Source organism: Chelon labrosus (assembly GCF_963514085.1).
Source record: "Chelon labrosus genome assembly, chromosome: 12".
NCBI lineage: Eukaryota > Metazoa > Chordata > Actinopteri > Mugiliformes > Mugilidae > Chelon > Chelon labrosus.
In genome coordinates this window covers 2,978,498-2,994,983 of record NC_140345.1, presented here as the reverse complement: position 1 = coordinate 2,994,983, position 16,486 = coordinate 2,978,498, and the positions used below count along the sequence as shown (strand labels likewise).

General features: G+C 41.8%; 1 protein-coding gene across 5 annotated transcripts in view; it reads left to right on the top strand.

Annotated features, from left to right (window-relative positions):
* The first annotated feature begins 883 nt into the window (after positions 1-883).
* mef2d (myocyte enhancer factor 2d) overlaps positions 884-16,486 on the top strand; it is an 86,912-nt gene continuing 71,309 nt past the window's right edge. For all 5 annotated transcript variants that reach the window (XM_084556554.1, XM_084556552.1, XM_084556551.1 and 2 more), the window contains exon 1: positions 884-1,075. The gene's annotated coding sequence lies outside the window, so the exon portion shown is untranslated. The remainder of the gene's footprint in view (positions 1,076-16,486) is intronic.

Sequence of the window (16,486 nt, the reverse complement as noted above, 5' to 3'; positions counted from 1 at the left end):
ATTACTTTAAATCTCCCAGCAAAACCATTTGCTCTGCACTGACGTAACGTGACGTAAGCACGCACAGCGGAAACTGGAAAATGAAAAAAATAATTAAAACAGAATCGGCACGTCGCTTACGTAAAGTCTTCTGAAAACTCGAGCTCGTGCGAAAGTATTTTTTGTGGAGCTGTTGCTACTCAGGCTCTCACACGCGCCTTACTTACCGCATGTGTCACTATAACGTCACTATATTCGCTCCCTACTGTAAACACCGTGTTCTTCCGCAGTGAGCACATAAAAAATAGGGCGGCGGAGACTCGGAACGTCCTCACTCCCTTGACATTGAGGGGAAGTACAACCGTGAAAACTCGATCTATAAAATATTTATTTATATTAATTATTTACAACGTATAGCATATTAGATAAAATATGTCTTGTCTAATGTTTAGGCTAGTAACTGACAGGATGCCAAACTGAGACACAGCTCTGCTGGGTAAATGTACAACTTAAATATTTACTTGAGAAATCATAGAGATTAAATTAAGTCATTAAAATGTTTATTTAGAAATTTAAATCTATATATATTCCCACAAAGTTATTCTAGAGAAAGGTGTTTATGTTTGCAAATAATAGCAACAGCAACTATACTAAACTGTGATTTGCTGTGGGTAACTATATATAAAAAGAAGCAGTGAAAGTGAAGTCGCTGCTCTCAAAACATGACAAGCGGAGGGATATAAACTCTTAACACATGATGTCGCCATCAGCCCTTCCTACTTCGCAGCTCACCTTCCACCGACTGCGCGCTGACGATCTGATTGGTCGAAGCAGCGCGGACGGCCGGCGCCTATTGGCTGTGCTCCTGTCACTCACGTAGGCAATGCCACTCAGGATAGATTAGGCACCATTTGCCATAACTAAATAGTTACATTGTACATCAAGTAGGAAGAATTATTTTAATTGGTAGCCCCATCGCGCTCGGCAGAGAGTTACGGGTCGTCTTCGTTAAAACCTTGCGTACGTTTTGAATGCAACAAAAAGTGTGACGGTTCAATCTCGCGTCTCATCAAACAGATGTGGATACACTGCTCGGGTAAGTCACTCTTCACCAGCTTGTGTCCGCATTTCCCACATTATTATTTTTTGCCTCTTCCTGTGTTTGGGTACTTCTGACAACTGCGTGTCCGGGCGCCGTGTTGTTGTTGTTGTTGTTAAGACATTTGCCCGCTGAGTTGTTAACTGGCACAGTGTTGTGGTAACTCTGAGGAGGCTGTGCATGGTGCTCGCTGTAAACCCTCGAGTCTCTGTTAGTGTTTTGCATCAAAGAAGACGGAGCCTCGTGTAGCTAGTTTAAGTTAACACCAGCGTGGCAGTTTAAATCTTTCTACATTTCAGTCCCGCAGATCTTTACTAAATAAGCCACATCTCGCAGCCGGTGTTGTTGAGCGTCGTGCGCAACAGTAATAACACTCCATCAGGAGCTGTCAGAAACGATTTACGACAAGTGTCAGCCACGTTTTGACGCGATTTCTCTTCATTTCTGCAAATGGATTTCATCTCAGAAAGAAGCACGTTCAGTTTATTGGCAACTTTTATCGCCCCATCAATTCGGTTTAAATGACAGGTTTACATTGGAGAGAAAGTGGGCTTACAGAAAGAGAAAAGAGTGGTGTTGTTTTTTTTTTTTTTTGCCTTGGGAAAACTGTGGTGAATGGTTTAATTGTGGTTCTTTATCCAGACCACGTTGGATGCGTTTTCCTCATATCCTTCAAGCTATTGTGTCTGTTGAATTATTTTATGCCTCTTTCATGAGCCCATTTCCGACGATTGTGCTCTCATTGCTGTGCGTAATTGCTTCTCTCCCGGGAGAGAGTGCCATCAAACTTCTAATTTCCTCCTCAAACCCGGAAACCATTTTGCTCGGGGAAGCGGCATGTAATGATGGCATCAATAAACCCAAATAAAGCTCCTGTCAAGTCAGCTTCCAGATTTCTTTGGAGTGAAAATGCCCCTTCTGTCAGTTTTGTTTTTACTCCTCCACCCCCTGCGTTGGGTCAGCAGCATCTCAGAAATGCAGGTGACTGGGATTAGAGGGCAGCGAGACAATGAGAATATGCCTCTGGAGAGAAGTCTCGCATGTCAGGAGGCAGGAGGAACTGTTATCTATTACATCATTATCTAGTGCAGTGGAGGGATGTGGTGCGACATGGACAGATGAGTGTTTCAGTGACGCCTGCAGGTAAAGTCCAGGTTGCCAAAAAGGTGTCACCGGATCCCAAGAGAGACAGTCCAGATAAGGGTGCTGAGCAGTGCTGGTGAGCGTCCCAGCAGGCAGAGGAGAGCAGATTAGCTGTTCTTTGTGAGTAGGACGTGTTCTTAGGGGCTCAGGATAACCAGAGACAAGTGTTTGTCGCGATAAGACAGATTCTGTGGAGATGCGGGTTTGAACTGACTGATGATGTGGACATGAAACAATGGATGTTTATCAGTTTTGAGTCTATAAGATACACTTGCATCCTGCAGATTTGCAAGTGAACCACTCAGATCAAGCAGTATCAAATCAGAGAGACTGAAACAACCCAAACTGTAAATATTCACTTAAGAATTAGTGATTAACATTGAAGATTTTCATGTTAAGATAAATCGGCCTTGCTAGGCGGAATCAAAGTGTGAAGGTGCCGCACAGGATGTAACAATTAGATCTCTGAAGTGAAAGCAGTCTGCAAAACAGAGTCAGAGCGTCATCCAGAAAACTGGACTTGCCAAGGTCAAATCTTATTCTGTAATCTCACTACTGTCTTTCAGGTAGAGTTTAAAATCTTAAAGCCGATATCTGTTATTAAGTTTGCCATATAACTTTTTAGTTCTGTTCAAATAGCAGCCAACAGATGGAGACATGCAGGGGGCCAGAGGTTTGGCCACAGCGTCCTGGTTTGGGACATGTGTTGCATGATTTCATGAAGGTATTAAATGGTCAAAGCATTCCTGAAAGACTGGAAATGGGAGGTTTATATCAGCCACCCCAGTCTCTTTCTGTTGTCTGAGCAACAAAAACACTGTGCTGTTTCTGACATTGTCAAGATGTCAGAGCTAATGGGAGTGTAACACCCCCCTCCACCCCTTATCTCTTCTTTCCATGTGAGATTGTTAGATGTGTGAGATGGCCTTGATGGCCATCGTCATCTCCTTCAGATTCCACTGTTGTTCTCCCGTGCATCTCAGAAAGATAGCAGAAAAGTTGATAGAGCACTTAGGTGTGCAACATGATAGCCCTCTTTGCATTGCATTCACAGAGTCTGTAAATCTCTGGAGGCTTCTCCCCTTCCCTCATGTACTCACACAGGAACACAATCCATAAATTGAACAAAATATTGTAACTGGACTTGTTCAGCGAAAAGGGGCTTAAGCTCCAGATGACTTATGGGCTCAGCTCTGGTAATGGGCTTTTGTGTCCCTGAGAACCGTGACTGCAGGCGAAGCTGTACTCCACTCTCATTGACAGAGAAAGCTCCATGCCAGGACAAAACTTAAGAAGACAGTTTTTCTAGTGAAAATCATCTTGGAATTAATTTTGCTGAACATCCGTCCAAATTCACAGAGTCAGACTTTGCCCACAGAGTCGAGGTTTGTGGAGAAACTGGATTGGGTTTTGGGTTTCCTTGCTTCAAGCTCAGGCATCGTGTGCTCTGCTGGCTACAGTCAAAACACAGTGGGGGGAAAAAAAAAACACCCCCGCTCTCTCCTTGCTTCTGCTAATTTGAGGAAGTACATTCATTCTCTCCTGGTGCAGCTTCCTGCTGAATTGCAAACACAGGCAGTCAGCCGCCGTGCTCTCCAGACATTACAGAGATTGTCAGTGACTGTCAGAGGCACAATGAAGTACATAGCCATGTCATTTTTGTCAGCATATAAGAGTTCTGTTTGACGTCTTTGTAACACGTCTTCTTCGACGTGTTAACACCAGTAGTAGTGCTAGTGTTGAAGCTTTTATCAGTGATTAATCTGCGGAGTGTTTTTCTTACTTCATTAATTAATCTTTTTCTCTCTAAAATGTCAGAAAATTATGAATTATGCCCGTCAGAGGCCAAGGTGACTTTGTTAAGTGTATTAAATTAATTAGTTAATTTACTTCATGACAGAGAAATGTTAGAAATCCTGTCTTTGGAGAAGCTGTAGCATGTGAATGCTTGACAGTTTTGATAAATAGCTGAAAGGCTTAATCAGATATCAGCAATTTCTCATTACAATCACACACACACACACACACACACACACACACCCTCTTCTCCACACCCATAACTCACTATTCATTACATTAACATAAGTCACACATGCACACACAACCTGTTTCTATGCATTACATTAACTCATTTGTTTGTTAACGGACAAATAATGAACGACCTATAGCACCTTTTCTATTTTCAACAGTCTTTTTATATGGTTGGTACTTCTTGACCTTGGAAACACTAGAACCCCGTGACCTTCCTCGGCAGATTGAGTTTGCCCATATTCCAAGGAGATGTGCAGTACATATTCAAATTTCGACTTTACCGTATTTGTTTCTGAGTCCCTCTTCGGCCTTGAAAGCACGCATGGGCAAAAAGTCCTTAAGGTGCTCCGAAATAAAAGCCCTTTATACAAAGAGGGAGGTGTTGTGACATTTGAAAGCGCCGCAACAGGTGCTAATGGACTTCATGGAGAAACTGGTTTGTCAAGTCCATGTGGTCATTTAGATAAATGACAACATTTAATCTATTGGGAACTGAAAATTAAAAAAAATAAAATAAAAAATATATTATTTTTTTCAAAGAAACAATCAGAAAATAAAGTGATGAGCTGAATGAGAGTGATCTACGTTCATTGAAAATAACACTAATCACTGAAGCAGCAGATTGGAATAAATGCTACCAATTCCCAGTACTACACACTTGCGCTGGTTTGATGAAAGCTGAGTGTCAAGCGTTAAAATGAAACATAAGAGCAGTGCTTTCATTCCTTGACTGATTTTCCAGAGTTCTGCATTAGTCAAGACCCTCCAGACATTCATAGTGGAACCCTGGACTCTGGCGTGCACTAACTGAGGTCTAATTTTCATTAATCAATTTGTTTGTTGGCCAGGCCGAGTATTGATGGGCTTTAATCACTGCTGAAACTGGGGCCACATTAGCTAGTGAGAGCAGAAAATTACATCAGCATGCTGTGGAACGTAAAAGGCTTGTTTTATATTCCAGCGCCAAGGAAACTAGACAGAAAGGAAAATGGAAAGCGGGTGAATAGAGGTGAGCTGTAGCTGCCATGGCGTGGAGGACGAGTCGCCTGCTGCCTCATTGATTTGGCTGTTTACTTTTTGAACTCGGCCGAAGCCTTGTACGACACAACTCCGTCCACGTTGGATTTGTTTTTTCTGTGCGTTGGTCTGCAGCTGACCCCTGCTCTTGTCCCACGACAGCAGAAAGACCTCTCTGGTAAGCCGGGTCAGACCAGCGTTCCACCTTCCCTGCTATAAAGCTGAAAGCCTCACGCCGCACGTCCCACTCCTTTTCAACTGGACGGAGCGTTTCAGTAGAAAGGAGCAATTACTACCTGCTCTGGTCGTGTTGCTTTCGTGGCCTCTTTTGTGTGCTGATTCCAGGGCAGATTTTGTCCACGGCTGTTCCCACGCTGAGTGAGGAGAACAGGAAGAACTCAGCCGCACAGCAGGCCTCTGCCTTCTGCTATTATGGCTATGATTCAATCATTGCAGGGCAACACTTTACCCCAGCACATTGAAAGAGGAAAGAAATGTCCTCACTCGCTCTCTGTTAATGGAACTTAAAGCCATAGGTGTTTTTCTACAAAGAGGAGACCATCAGCCACTTAATGTGGGAAGTAGCAGCAGCGAGCCTCACCTCACAATACACTCTCCCCATACTGTGATTTCAAAATGGCCTCCCTTCTGTGCTTGTAGCCAGAGAAGCACCACGCAGGGCGGAGGAACCAGACCAGGCGAGATTCTCTTCTCCCGGTGCTGCTGATCGCGCCTGCTGTTTGTTTTACTTTGGATAGGGCTGGAGTGAAAAAAGTTCAGTGTGTTACGCATTTTGAATAAGAGTTTTACAAATTGGATGCAAAGCAAAGTGGTGCGCGTCAAACAACGTCACACGACTCGTAGTTTGTCGTTGCTCACGTTCGACTCTGTAAAAATGCAGTCAAACCTGTTTACTGGCAACGTGGGCGCATTTAACATGCCTTCGTGTTACTTTCTGCAGCGGCTCGCGGTTAAACAATTCAAAATCTTAAGTGACAGCAAAGCGAGGTCAAATAGGAAACCTCGTGTTCCACCGGAGAGAAGAGACATGGTTAGCATAGCTTCTGTTTGAACACACTTCTCGTGGAGTGTTGTCTCTCTAGTCTCAAACTGCTGGCAATTTTAAGAAATCAGGGAAAGTCGAAATGTATGTGATTGTGGTATTTTTGGCAAGCAGCAACCCTGCTCTACTCTGCGCTCTGCTGCAATTTACCAGCTTTTATTTTCATACCAGCTGGGAACACTTGAAGGAAAAAAAAAAGAAAAAAGAATCTGAGCATCTGTCCAGTCTATGATTAGATTTCAGTCCATTTTCATTTGCTAGGCATTCAAAACATAACAACTCTAATAGCTGCTATATCCACCTCACTGTACCAGTAAATTCTTTGATTCATTATCCTCATGAAGCCCCTTTGGTTTGATGGTTGTTTCTTCTTTTTAATTCGCACTGGATCAAAGGTCATATTATCAGGGTCTCAGTGAAGTAATTTGGGGTTTGACTCACCTTCGAAAAAACGCAGAGCTGAAGGCAAAAGAAACCCAAAAAGGTTCTAGAGGCTGAATAAACATGACATTTGTTTGATACTATATTGGTATGTTCATATAAATTATTATTTTCATTTTATTTGTTAAAAAAATGCAGCAATAAAAATATTTACTCAAATCTGCAAACAATTGTATGAAAAATATTTCTACCAAACTTTATTTATCATATTTGTATCGTACAGAATATCTTTTTGACTTCACATTGCTCGTCAGGCGAGTTTTGATATTATTTAGATCATGAAATAAGCGTTAATTATTACTTTTAAGCTATCTGCAGATTAATTATTAATGAAAATAGCTATTTTTTGCACCCGTGCTCCACAAAAAGTAATTGTTTCCTCGTGTAGCCTCTCTCGACAACATGGCCTCCCTGGTTTGACCCTCAGGGCCATAGTGAAGGATTAGGGCCCAGAGAACCTATGCCTGCAGGGTCACAGACCGCCTTACAGGACTAATCCCTGTCCTCTAGCAAGCTCTTAATTGAGCCATCATCAGCTGCTGATCTATGGGTTAAACATCAATTAAGGTAATGAGCAGACAGAGAGGAGGGAAGACAAGGGGCTGGGGGAAGGGGTCTTCAGACTGGAGTGCAGGGAGGTGACGCAGGCCCACCCCGAGGAAAAGTGAAGTGTGCGTGTCTCTGTGAAGTGCTAGCTTGATGAGTGGAGTGAGTTTTGAGCCTTGGAGTGGAGTGTTGATTGTGGTTGTGCAGGATGGAGGCTGCTTCAAACAGCTTGATGGTGGTTTGTTGTTAGTTTAGCTGTGTTTGTGTTGGACAGGGTGCAGTCTGGGTGAGCTCCTCAGCTGCTGCTGGACCGTCAGGAGCCTTGTTGATGTGATTTTCTGCTAATGTTGAACCTTTACAGGGGTTATCTATGATTTATGTCATATTCCTCCTGCTTGTACGCTGTCAGAGAAATTATAAATGAGCTTGATCTGTTATATTAGCATGTAAATAAATTGTTTTAAAAATACACAGTTTCATAATTAAGTAAAATAGCATACTAATGAGTAATTGAAGAATCATTTAGTCAAGTAGTCTTCAAACGATGATGAAGATATATTTCAGTACACAAAGAAATTGCTAATAATTTTGAGTAACTTTCTCTGTTCTGAAATATATTGCAAAATATTATTTACATATTTTATTGTGCTGCTGTTCATCAAGATAAATACATCGTGAACCTGATATTTTTTATTTTTTAATAGTTTTAATTCAATCGGTTCTCTATGTGCTCCTAAATATTCACTTGCTGTGTTTTTTTCCTCTCTTTGGGAAACTTGTGTTTTATCATTCGGTTCTGATTGACGTAAAGAAGAAACGGATCTGCAGGTAGCCTGCTCTTTCCGGTTGAAAGACAAATCTCAAAAAGAGTGGCAATTACTGAAACCGTAGCTTCATCACAAACAAGTCCAACAAGGAGGAGGTAACGTTCCCACCCACACGATGTGACTGACAAGTGATCTCTGGAAGTGCAGACGCACAGCGCTGAGCCTGGCAGATTACAACTTGAAATTTTAGTTTTCATCACATCTGCCTTTGCCGAAAGCTAAGGGGAAATTAGTAATTAAATATCAAAGCACTTTGTGCAAATAAGTCCCATTTATCTGTGAGGAGGGAAGTGTTGGAGAATGTTATCCATGTCCTGAGAGTGGTTTGTCTTTATTGTGAATGCAGAAGCCACCGTTTGATAATATTAAATGGTATTAAATCCCGAGGGAAAGTTGTGAAGTTGCAGCATACTCCAGTGTGTCTTTCTGCTTGCCTTCATTTGACTGAATTCAGTGATGCTGTTGTATCCGTGTCTGAGAGGTCGGTAAAATGTCGAACATGTCTGCAAGTATCCATTTTGAACACTTTTGCCATGTTAAAATCCTCATTCAATATTTAACATACGGAGATGATTCAATCTTTAACTGTTAACCTATGACTATTTTATAAGCTGAACTCTTAAAATGACTCATAGATTTAATAGAATCTCAAAATGTGCTTCACATTTCATGTCTTTTTTTTATTGCTTCTCATCAGCTTGTTCAAACAGCAGACATATTTCCCTTTGGCTTTAAACTTTCAAGTTGTATTTGTGAATGCAAAACTGAATGCCAATCAGAAGAAATCTTGTTTTAAGTAGACAGTAAAAGAACTCTGTCTACATTAAATTTAGCAAAACTGATTCTGATTTAAAAGGGAAACCTTTGAAAAAGATTGTGCCGTATGGAAACGTCATAGAGACATTGCTTTTTAAGTCTCGCCTATCAGCATTTTCTATCATCATCGATCTAATTTGTTTGACAATCAGATGTGGGAAAGATATGCATGTTTTAGTTCTTGTATTGGTTCATGAGTCAGTTTCTGGGCTCTTCAGTTCTTGGGAGCATTAGGTCAATAAGGCCATTACATATTTCCCGTTGACCTTTGCGTTAGACCACTTTATGAACTGCAACTCTATCCCGACTTATTTGGTTGAATCAGCGAAATACGATGTGAAACATTAGGAAGTTATGTTGCTACCAAAACAACCTGATATGTTGTGGCTTTCTGGACGAGTGTCGAGTTTTGGTCTCAGATTTCAGCGTGAGTACCACACACAGCCTCCGAGCTTAAAGAGAAAATTGGATCCCAAATTCTTGTTTGCCAGAATTTGCTCTATCTGTTGACTGTTACCCCGACCTAAATTATAATCATCCCTCTGTGGTTTACCACAGACTTTCCATTCATCTCTGAGATAAACAGAGAGGGAGCAGAGAATTTCTCTTTTCTGTCCTAAGATGATGGATTCCGGGGAAGTAGGGCAGCCGGGTGGCCTGCAGTTTAAGTAGACTGTCTTGTAATCTGAAAGGTCACAAGACTTTATCTGAGTGTTTTGCCAAAGTGCCCTTCAGCTAGATGCTGCTCACTCACACTGAAAAAATATACTATTCAGATTTCAGTGGTGATTTAGTTGCGGGATAATTTCTGTGTGTTGCTGAACAACATTAGTGAGTTGACCAGGTCTGATCATCACCATGTCACCGTCACATTCATTAGATCAACATCTGTTAGGTAAAAGTACGCAAAACAAACAAACAAAAAAAACACTGGTTAATCCCTTGATTTTTCTTAAAATACCTGGTTCGGTGCACTAAATATATCCTGTCAGCCGAGGAAGAAATTGCTGGACGAAATGAAAATCTGTGTTGACCTCATTTTGACTACGTGGTGGAAACAGATGAGCAAATGAAAACACTGGATCCACGTAACATTTATTTTGATCAGGGATTGTGGAAGCTCCAGGAATCTGCAGGAATCTGCGCCTCTTATTACATTTCATTTCCGGGTGTCTGTGTGTGTTCTGTGATCTCACTCTTCTCCCTTTTGCTGGTGATGCACTTTACTCCAGCACTCTATCCAGATTAAGTTGTATTTTCCTTATTTTAATATACTCTTTGCCAACATAAGAGGTCATCTAATGCAAAGCTAGTCAAATGGACATTGTATCTGGTGTGTGGTGGGATCAAAGGCCAGTGGTCCAGGATCAAGACGCAGCCTACCGCGTCTATGTAGGTTAAATGCAACTTAAACCCAACACAATTTGCAGGATTAACCTTTAATAACAGGAGCTTGAGCGGCGAGTCACAGCACTCTCAGGGTTGCGGCGCTACACACAACCAAGCCTGGCTTGACCTTGACAGGGCCGGAGTGTAAAAATCCACTTACTCTCAATTTGAATCCATTTAGTTCAGCTTCTGACAGCCTTCAGCAATACAGTCTTTTGTTTAAAATGTTCTCAATAGTTTTTGAGAGCTTAAAAGAAAAGTGAAAAGTAGGAAATTGATAAACCAAATGAACAGTAAAGAAAAAACCCTGTACCCCACGATACACTGTATATCATTGCCTGCATATATATAACCTGTACCATATGAAGGTCATGGGTCAAGGTCATCTAAATCTTTGCTATGGAACCATAACCTTGATGTTAGCAGAGTATTGTGTCTTGCTCCAAGTCAGTCAATCAGAGCAAATCCATGTCAGTGTGGGACTCGAATACCATATTTAAGGCTAAATCTTTCATACTCACTTCATTGTTAAAAACAGCCTAAGTGACAGCCTTGTATTCATCTTCGATTAATGCGTCTAATGCGTCTGCGCTGCAGTCTCTGCTGAAGGTTCACAGGAGGTCTATGTGGTCTTGTTGCCAGAAAGCTCAGAGAACAACGCCTTGCAAAAGATAAAAAAGCAAGAAGTGAGCGGGAAAAAGACGAAGCTGGGAAACGAATCAAGGAGTGCTGCACACCTACACGACCGGAGGAAGCTACAAGAGAAAAGAGATGTATAAGACAAGTTTTTTTTCTTCAAAAGGCCATGTGTCTGTTTTGGGAAAGTGTGCTGCCTCGGATGCATCATTCTGTATTCAGAAAACACAAATCATTCTGCCTCCAGAAGCAGAAATGTTTCATAATCACAAGTCGTTTGCTGACTCAAAACCTGGATGTTAACTGATACTGTAAGTTGCTTTTGCCAGAATTGTTTCGTATGAACGGATTCCAAAATTTTCACCCCTCTTTTTCGGACAGAAAGAGCAAAATGCGAATCCTACTGGCACCGCTGAGATTCACGGCGAGATCAAATAGGTTCATTTATGATACGGAGTAAACCTGTATTCCTTCCGTTATGCCGAGAAACACATGCACAGACATGCACAAGTACGTCACCTCTCTGTTTGCACCCATTCTCCTGCCTAAATTCCAACATATTTGGATTTTGGCTGCACCACATTCCTTCAGATTTTGTCTGACTCAAGGCGTCTCCCTCATTACAAACCGATTCCCTTTTTGGCTTTCATTCCTGACTTGTTTCTTTTCGTTAATGTTGGCTCAGAGAGGCTGCCACGTTGCCAAAAGTTATGACGATCATTGCAGATGAATGACGTGAAATTAACTCGGTCACTGTGTTGCTTTTTGAGGTTCCCAGGTCTCATTAGGGCTGCAGCACTTGAGTGTCTTGATTGGTGCCATAGATCTGTGTGGTCTAGATTGTAATTGGAAGGAAACTGTGATTTCAGTCAGCGTTTTGTGCCAGTCACACAAAGGAGGAGAAAATCAGATCTTTGTGAGCAGGGGAAATAAGAATTGGGAGACTTTGAGTTGTCAGTTGTGAACGCAGCCCAAGTGCTGTGCCACCATACTGACGGGGTTATGATGGCGTGAGAGCAGAGGCTGCTGGCCAGCACTCCGGCACAGCTGAAATAGCAAGGAGCAGAGCCAGGAGCTGAAATGCTACACCCAGGCTTCTCACACTCCCCCCTTCTCCCACTAAACCTCCATCTCCCCTTCTCCCTCTCCTTTTGCCTTCTCACCTTTCACCCCCTGCTTTTCTTTGATCTGAAATCCTGGCGTTTTCTTGCTCCTCGTCATTATCGTCCTCCGTCCATCCTCCCCACTCCCTCCACTCCCGCCCCCCGCCCCCATCGAATTTCTCCCACACCTCTCATCCACTACCGGTAAAGCGCGGCCAGAGGTTACGGCCTCATTTGAATATCTGAATGTTTATCAACCTCCTCCTCGCTGGGGCGTGGCATCATTTTACAGTCGCGCAGCTGTGGCAGTGTTATGGGACCATCTGCGCGGGGCCTCATTAAGATAGCCACAAGCTAATGTGGAGAAATATCGAGATGAAGGGGGGGGGGGGGGGGGGAGTGGAGGTGCAAACGGGCGGCTGCTTCTTCATTCTTGCTGTAGAATAGACATAACTAGAGTTGGGAATGGTTCCAGGGAGAGAAGAAGAAGTAGAGAGGGAGGAGGAGCTAGAAAAATCCCCTTTCCAGCCTTCCAAAGTTGCACACTTCCTTATGCTTGTGTATTTGCGTGTGATGTCACCATGACTCCAGGCGCGTGTTTGTGTGCTCACGCATGAACACACACACTCTATCTGTTCATGTGTGAGAGCACAATCGAGATGTACACAATGCGTATTTCTACTCAAATTGTGTAGATTCATGTTTGTCGAAGGGTGATCTTTAAGATTATTTTACTACAGAAATGCAAAAATGAATCGACTGAAACAAGGCTACAATTCTTGGTTTTCCAAATGACACCCAGACCAATGTTTGGTCAGTACCTTACATTTAAAGAATATTTTTAAAAAGCCAAATAACCGTGTTTACCAAAATGTAAAGCTCTTCCTCAAAATAGAGTCCTTGATAGATTTAGTTGACACGACTAAAACCCAGATGTGATTGCTTCAGATGCAAACATGATTTGAATTGAGACTAGCGTGTTCACCTTAGAACAGCAGGGAGTTGTAATGTAGTGTGTGTAGTGCAATGGATTTAAATAACTGACCAGGGCATGTATTATTAAAATCATCGTTCTGTGCCATAGAGAAATAAATCTCATCCAAATGGGACTCTGACGTTTAATGCCATATTTAGATATTGAAAGTTCTCTCCAATACACGAACGCTCACTAGATTAATATACAAAAGCATGGCTATGGTTGCCAATCAGAAAATATGTTGCTACCCCAGCTACTGGCTTTGTGGAAACTTTTAGTCAGCAGAGGCTGGGGTGGGCCGTTCGCTGAAGACAGTCTGCTAATGAAGAACATGAGATGCGGTTGAAGGCTCCAGAATATTAAACTACCTTAATTAGTTGTGGACTGTTGAGGTTTAGAAATGAATGCTTGCTATATAATATAAATTAATTTTTTTTGTTCCATCTTAATGTTAAATTGTTAAAATTCAGTTCAATAAAAGTCTTTACAGCTTGTGGTGCTGTTAGTGCACTTGAAGGGATGATTACTGTTTTTCATTCTCTAGTATCTTTTCCTCAGACCTTTTAGTCAGGGAAATAGTATTTTCCTTTCTTTCGGAGCCATTAAAAAGGTGGTAGAAGTCACCGAATTTGTTCTAAGAAAGTGTCTAGATACCCTGATGGCTCTTTAAAGTGCAGCTGAAATCCATTTCTCTCCTCTGATGTACAAACTAAGCTCACAGCGTCAGCGAGGAGTGTTTTCGCGGGCAAAAGCACAGCCGTGCTTTCGGTCGATAGAGAGTGTTCTTGTTTTCTGGCGGGCCGTGTCAGTGCAGGCATTAGATAACATTTTATTTGATGGTGTTCAATGGCTGACTCGTCCTCACCTCTCGCCCAGGCCTCTCTTGCTCTCCAGCCCACACGCGCTCCCATGTAAAACCAAGAGCACACAGACATCTACCCACTGACTCACATACACACTCACACACTCAGAAACACACACCCCCGCTCTCTCTGCATCCTTCCTCTGGAGGATTCTGGCAGTTGTTTATGTTATTGAACTGGTTATCACATTACAGCTGGAACACCACCAGGCTCAGAGAGAAAGAGTCCTCCTGCTTTCTCAAGAAAGGAAAGAAAGGCAGTGAGAGGGCAAGGGAAAAAAAAGAGCAGAGGGAAGACTAGATAAAAATATGCTAAAATGTTTTTGCACTGCTCTCATTAGCATCACCAAGCTTCTTATTACTACTTACTGGTATTAAAGACCGTGACCTTTACAGAGCACTCTCTGGCGACCCTATTTACACAAAGAAATAGTTTATTAAGTCTCGGAAAAACTATATGAAAGTTACTTTGATGATTCATTGGACTTTTCCATCACTATATTTGAAGCATGCTTAAAAGAAGCAAATGATAACAGACTAAGGGCCTGTTCAGACCTCGCGTTAAGATCTGATCTGGGTGATCCGATCACATAAAAGACAGGTGTGAACACCCCCAGGACTCATTGAGGTCACATTGGAGAGATCCGATCTCTGATCATATGTGGGGGTGGTCTGGTCATATATGTCCACATGTGTCTCTGCATTCCTTTGGTGGTGTGGACACAATGCGTCCTGAGGCGCATTAACGACCTCCTATGCTCAACATTTCTGTGTCAGCAGAGTTTTGCCTCATTCATCCAGAAAAAGATACACTACTGCCGTTATAAATGATCACCTGAAAAGGAAAAAGCAGTGTCATTAGTAATGAGAGCCTTTTAAAATATTCTGTTCTTTCTGCTGTTAACTAACTAAATAATAAATAAATCTTAATAAAAGTTTACAAATGAAAGTGTTTAATATGAGTACACAAGTGTGGTACTGTGTTAATTATTGGTGTGGTCATGTTGTGTGGTTAAGTATTTCCTCAGTCACTGATGTCTTTATTTACCTTTACTACCAGAGATTATGGTAGGTATGGAAACTCCCAGGGTGGGAGTTATAATCTGAGTTTTGTGAACGTTTAACTAACGTCAGGGTGGAGATTAGACTAAATAATAACTTAACGTGTGTGTCAAAGTCATGACGCACACGGATAAAACAGGACTGTTCTCAGTTGTGGAGCAGTGGTAGTGATCCATTACAGACAGATGCTGTTAAAATATTCTGCTGCCTCCCAGATGATGTCAGGGTTTATTTGCATATAAATCACAAAAAACTGAGATCGGATCTGGAAAATGGATTGGCTGGAGACGCGTGCTAATGCCAAGTCTGAACACGCATACCTAAAGCTGGTCACTTGTGATCGGATAGCCCAGATCAGATCTTAATGCAAGCTCTGAACATTCCAGTCACAGACTTTGATTAACCGTCACCCACCCAACCTCATCCCAGAAAACAATTCTAGAATGTACAACTAATGCCACAGTTTTTCACAGGTGTCTGTTTTTTTTTTTTGTTTTTTTTTTAAAAAGACATTCTAGGTGGAAGTTTTCTTCACATAATACCCTAAGCAATAATGAATCCATCTGTGACATGAAAATGACTTTCGTTGAGGTTTCCAATGGATAATGACATAATGCAACAAGTACGAACTAATCAATGGACAACAGGTGACAGAACAAACAGAACCAAACAAATATGAGCTAAATACTGAGATCAGACTTCTTTTTAATGAGACTGTTTGCTCCTTACAGAGTACAAACTGGATTAGCCCAATTGTGTTTGCAATGTGTTCCCAAATACACCCAAACTTTACCTTTAACCCAATTGTAATGTTGTTGAAAAGCAAAGAAGTTATTGTGCCATCCTGCTGGTTTCCTGCCAAGAGTGACATCGGATCAGAACATGTCTGTAACTGCCCATAGTTACTTGTTATCTATCTTTCTGGAGGGCAGTAACAGATGACACATATTGATATTTTATATAGAGGGCTTGTTGCAGCTTCTGTTTCTCACAGAGTTGAATCAAAAGCTCTCCCACACACTCTTAATCCTCCGGTTCACTAAGATTGAATTTATTTTAAAGCCTTGGTTGCATTGTTTTCCACAGGTTTTTTATATCCACCTGTGTGTAGACACTCACGATTGATGCCTTTTAGTAGCCCCTTTGGTTCTACATTATATGAAGTCTAGAGTCATCATCATAAAAGCAAGAACACTCACACAGTCACAGTAGGTTTGAGGTACCACGAGAATGACAAGAAAGGAGAACAAAAACAGATTTGGTGGTTAAAAAGTCTGCTCTAGAAGTTATGGAAACTTCTTTTTGCTCTGTTTTGCACACCCAGCAAGAATACATAATCCAAAGATGTATTTTTTTTTTTTCCCTCCCATTCACCCCATGGTTTTCTCATCCAATCCAAAGAAGTGCTGTGCTTTCAAATCCCCTCTCTTCTTCCTAGCTTTGCTCCTTTTTACAAACAGATACTCGTCGCCCTAAATATCCCGCCCGCGTTTCAC